A 6,138-nucleotide genomic window follows, 5' to 3' on the forward strand; every position below is an offset into this window, starting at 1 on the left:
GCCTTGTGCCTGTGCAGAACGTAAAGGTGGCCTTCGAATCCCTTGTACATAACATAAATATGACATGATTATAAGGATAGAGACTTTTACTCGGGCAATATTACTCCACAATTGATGAACATTGCGTCACGCGTAATGACTGTATATATTTGATCATGAGTGAGTTGCTTGTGATCCTTGTGTCATACCCACATCCACTAGGGTGGCAACCTCACTGCGACCTAGAATTTGACGACGAATGTTATAGATTAAAACGAGTCGTTCTACACTTTGTGTGTTTAACAGTTATGATTTTAGCACATTTTGCATGGTATTCTAATTATGAAATCAAGACACAAATCCGACTGAGGTCACAGCGCGATTGCCATCTTGTGGAATGGGAGCCTTAGGGCCCTGTCACACTTGTGCGTATATGCAAGTGCGCGTGATTTGCGCATTAACAATTTTTTTGGTTCAAGTAAAGTTTTCGGGGACAAAGTTGTTTTCTATTTTGACCCACCGTTGTGCAGCCAAGTGATCAAACCTAAGAAATCACTTCTTCGGCTGCAAACTTGACCTGACCAGAAATATGTTGATACTCAACTCATGCGGACTTGTATATATGCACAAGTGTGACAGGGGATTTACTACACAACCAACATCACAATGGTAATTTTGATTACCAACATGTTTCACTTCGACTCTATTTTTCCTTCGTCAATCTGCAGTGTGTGATGAATTTTTACGTGAATATAAGTGGCATTAGAATACACGTGAGTTGCCTGTTGTCCATTCATTACTCAATAACCAACATCGCAACAACAGCTTTAATTAACCCCCACGTTTAACTTGGGAATTTTGCACCATAATTAGTCCTTGGAGTTTTAATTAAATTGAAGAAGAAGCCATATTGACGCAACAAAAAGTGCAATGTTCTTCGTACGATCAACTACAATCTGTAAAACAGAAATAAATCTTTAGAATTCAACAAAACAGTAGTCTTGAGGCTTCTAACAAAGTAAAAGGCGGTGTTCCTTAAAATCAGGTCTTCTCGTCAGCATTATCCTTCACGGGAGACTAATTTCCAACAGGGGCATTGCCCTTGAAGAACGGCATCTAAACGCGACGCAGCTCAATGCAAACCTATCTTGTACGTCTATAGACGGGAATTCATTAGTGCCTTTGTAGAATACTGATTCAGTCACTGAACTGGCATGAACCCATGAATCTTGCGGTTAGAATACATGGCGTCTACAATATGAAACAGTTATATTCCCAAAAATAGACACAGATGAGTAAAAGATGAATGCACTCTCGGGCTCATCACTTTATTATACCTTTAACAGCCTCTCAGTCAAGATCAGACATGGAGTCTATGAATTACCGGTACCTGCTATTGGACGTAAGTTATAAAATCCAATTTGCATATGAAGTCACGAAACCTTGTCCCAAATTATGGATGGAGTCTATGAACATTAAACGTTACTACTACTTCTTACAAACAAATATTCCTGACGTCGTCATCTAATTTGAAGAAAGATTATCCAAACGCCCGGATTGCAGATGTATTATGCAGAGGGCGTTCCGTTTTTTGTCGGCAGTCTTCACGCTTGGTAGAGAGTGCTGACGAAATTTAAAAAAAAAACATATGATGAAAATGTCACAATCTTCTCCACCGCGTGATGGAGAGTGCCGACAGAAAACGAACATTTCAGATAAAAGGTCACAATCTTCTCCGCCAACCTCTGCTTGGAGAGTACAGTTTGCAATCGTGCGACGTATTTGATCCGGGTCCTTTACTCTGAGTTGGAACAAGAAGCAGAGGAGCTGCATAAAGTTGTATGTACTTGTAGCCGATAGATGGAGACTTTTTAGATCCTTTTTTCACTTCTTTACTGATAGCTGATAGACCAGTGCAATGGCCTGATGAGTAGAGGTCAGTAGAGCGTTCGCCTTGCATACGGTAGACCGTGAGTTCGATCCCCGGCCGAGTCATACCAAAGACTTTAAATATGCTACATACATGTATTGATTTCTCTGCTTAGCACTCAGGATTTGGGAACGAGTATGGCAGTTAAACACACACCACTACCAGTGGGCTAGCCCCCTGCTGTAGCGATTGCACAAAAGACTTGTGTGGTCCAAAGGCTACTGAAATGGAGATGGACACCGCCCTATGCACCATCTAGTGCGGGGAGGACTTAAACTAACTTAACTTAGACCGGTAGGTTCTTAATAAGCCCTTCATTTCCTCCTACACCCGGGATAGAGGGACAGGAAGCCCTAATCAGACCAAAGGTGGGTGTTTGCCCCCGCGGTGCCCAACAAGGGCTGACTAATGGTCGCTGTACGACGTAAATGAGACTTAAGTACAGGAAGGTGGACGTGAGCACATGTAGACGCACGTGCGTAAGCGTATAACGTCACATGAGAGCGTTCGTGTTACCACACGGTGCGGTCGCATTCGTCCAAGGCCGTCGTACAGAGGATATTTGGAGTTTCTTTTAACACAACCAGGTAATCTCACCAGCTGACGTTTCGGTGTCTGTCAGACACCTTCTTCAGAGGCTTCTGACTGGATTACTGCTTCTCACCGCTATAAGTAGCCGATGTAGGTGGCGCTTTTGCGGCGAGAACGTAATCCCAAATGTGGCTGAGCTTGTATCCCCCCTCGTCTCGGTTCATCACTGGTGATGACTTCCTGATCCATAGCGCCACCTACATCGGCTACTTATAGCGATGAGAAGCAATACTCCAGTCAGAAGCTCTGAAGAAGGTGTCTGACAGACACCGAAACGTCAGCAGGTGAGATTACCTGGTTGTGTTAAAAGAAACTCCAAATATCCTATGTTCTACCAACCTGATGAAATTATTTTTGGGCCGTCGTACAGTTTAAGATGCTGTATGAGGTTTAACCTACACGAAGAATACCCTCAGTTTGCGTACTCTCCAAGCAGAGGTTGGTTGAGAAGTGCAGACAGAAAACAAACATACGATAAAAAGGTCACAAAAATCTTCTCCACCAACCTCTGCTTGGGGAGTACAGTTTGCGATCGTACGACGTATCTTACTCTGGAGCTACAGGAGAGCTATATACAAGTCTAAAGAACTCGTAGCCGATAGAGGGAGAATGTCTTATTTTATTTCACTTTCTTTTACTGATAGCTTCTAGACCAGTGCAATGGCCGGTAACGGTGTTCGCCTTGCATGCGGCAGGTCGTGAGTTCGATCCCCGGCCGAGTCAGATTTAAAAACTTTAAATGGTACCTACCGCTTTCTCCGCTTACTTATACTTATACTTAGATCCTCCCGTGCCTCTCAGCTTAGCACTCAGCATTTGGGTACGAGTCACAATGGCAGCGCAGGTAAACACACACCACTACCAGACTAGCCCACTGCTGTAGCGATTGCACAAAGTTGTGTGGCCCAAGGGCTACGGAAATGGAGATGGGCCCTTTTCACCATGTAGTGCGGGAAGGACTTTAACTAACTTAACTTAGACGGGTAGGTTCTTAATAAGCCCTTCATTTCCTCCTACACCCGGGATAGAGGGACAGGAAGCCCTAATCAGACCAAAGGTAGCTGTTTGCCCCCGCGGAGCCCGACAAGGGCTGAATAATGGTCGCTGCACGACGTAAATGAGACTTAAGTAAAGGAAGGTTGACGTGAGCACATGTAGACGCACGTGCGTAAGCGTATAACGTCACATGAGAGCGTTCGTGTTACCACACGGTGCGGTCGCATTCGTCCAAGGCCGTCGTACAGTCTAAGATGCTGTATGAGGTTTAACCTGGGGATATCCCTGTGGTGTAGTGGTCTGCACTTCTGTCTCTCACCACATCTGGTTCAAATCACTTGGACCAGAAGACCCGGGTTCAAGCCCCAGGTAGGACACCTCTGGACGGGAGGCGCATTGAGTCATACCAAAGACCTTATAAAAATGGTACATACTTATGAAACAGTATGGAAGCTAAACACACTTCACTGCCAGTAGGCTAGCCCCCTGCTTCAGTGATTGCACCACAGTGTGGCCCAGGGCTATGAATACCCTCAGTTTGCGTACTATCCAAGCAGAGGTTGGTGAAGAAGTGCCGACAGAAAACGAACATATGATAAAAAAAGTCACGATCTTCTCCACCAACCTCGGCTGCTTGGAGAGTACAGTTTGCGATCGTACGACGTACCTTACTCTGGAGCTACAGAAGAGCTACATACAAGTTTGATGAACTCGTAGCCGATAGAGGGAGAATGTCTTACTTTATTTCATTTTCTTTCACTGATAGCTTCTAGACCAGTGCAATGGCCGGTAACGGTGTTCGCCTTGCATGCGGCAGGTCGTGTGTTCGATCCTTGGTCGAGTCAGACTTAAATACTTTGGTACATACTGCTTTCTCTGCTTACTTTTACTTAGACTTAGATCCTCCCGTGCCTCTCTGCTTGGCACTCTGCATTTGGGAACGAGTCACACACCACTACCAGTGGACTAGCCCCCTGCTGTAGCGATTGCACAAAAAGTTGTGTGGCCCAAGGGCTACGGAAATGGAGATGGGCGCCGCTCTTTTCACCATGTAGTGCGGGAAGGACTTTAACTAACTTAACTTAGACCGATAGGTTCTTGATAAGCCCTTCATTTCCTCCTACACCCGGGATACAGGGACAGGAAGCCCTAATCAGACCAAAGGTAGCTGTTTGCCCCCGAAGAGCCCGACAAGGGCTGACTAATGGTCGCTGTACGACGCAAATGAGACATCGTTACGGACTGCTGAGTACTGTAAATGCAGAAATGTTCGGGGGCCCGGGGGGGGGGGGTAATTTTACGGTAGGGAGAAAATGGAGTGTTTGTGGTGGTTCTGAGTTCACGTTGGAAACAATATTAGCGCTACAGTCACACAATGGAACGGCAATGGAAAATGTTCCCGATGGTTTTGTGTTCGCGTTTTTCACGGTGACGCTTTCAAAGTCAACGAATCTGCGTTTATAAGAAGCTGGGTCCTCTCCTTTCTTCAGACGAATAACTCACAACCAATAAACCTATATGTAAGTTAAGACAATCATCCTTAATAATGAGATAACCATTTACTTCCTATTTCAAAATTTGCTATTAGAATTATGTATTATTACGTATAGAAGCCTATTTCCCTTTGCGGGAATGATCTCTCAGTGGTGTAGCATATCTTTGACAGCAATCCTTTCAAGCAAACTCACCCATTCGTTGAACATCTAAAACATTTTTATTTCAAATTTCACAAAACATCTCGATGATCTCGAAGTGTGATTATGTAGACGGCACAACCTTATGATCCCTTTCCAGTTTTTTTTTTGTTACTTCCTTGGATTGAAATCCTGGCCTCCGTCTAAAGATGTATTCAGCGTTCCACGTTCCGTCTGAAGATGTTGTCAACGGTCCTGAATCTAAATGTGCGATGTTCTAGTTTCCCGCTAGCGGCGCTATTGTTCTTTTTACAAGTTAGGCGGTAGCTGGCAGGTTACTGGAAAAAGCGCCCTCTACCGTGTCTTTGGTGCTTAGCACCTTTCTCTATCAGAAGCAGCTATTTGCATGTCACACATATCCAGCATTGGGGGAGCGCTTTGTCTTTCATATTCACATTCTCTCAAAAACAATGTTGCAGAATAGCAGCACTTGTCAGAATTGTCTATTGCTCAATAGCTCGATCAGGTAATCTTCAAGCAGATGTTGAAAGACAAACTCGCATTGTTTCTCAAGCTCCCGGCTTTGAGGAGAAGAAAGGCCCGCTGCTCCGTGGAACCAGGTAGCCTGGGTACCATCCTTCGTATAGTTACCGTTGGCTCAACCTTTTCGCTTTCTTATCGTACTACGGTGAGCAAGCGACGCACTATGGTAAGCAACGAAAGATTGACTCAGCGGTAACCTAACCTGGGTACCATCCTTCGTAGTTACCCTTGGCTCACTCTTTTCGCTTGCTTACCACTGTGGTCTTTTCGCTTGCTTATCGTGGTCATCAGCAAACGAAACGATTTAGTTACTACTGAGGACGGCCTGTCAGAATTGTCTATTGATCAACAGCTGGGTGGTAAGGTGCTCGAGGCACCTTTTCGAACACGCGTACAGGACCACCATTTCACGGCCCTACCGAAAGACGAATGCAGCTCCAACCAGGATACCCTTCTCCGGAACCT

The sequence above is a fragment of the Branchiostoma lanceolatum genome, chromosome 2 (assembly GCF_035083965.1).
Source record: "Branchiostoma lanceolatum isolate klBraLanc5 chromosome 2, klBraLanc5.hap2, whole genome shotgun sequence".
Taxonomy (NCBI): domain Eukaryota; kingdom Metazoa; phylum Chordata; class Leptocardii; order Amphioxiformes; family Branchiostomatidae; genus Branchiostoma; species Branchiostoma lanceolatum.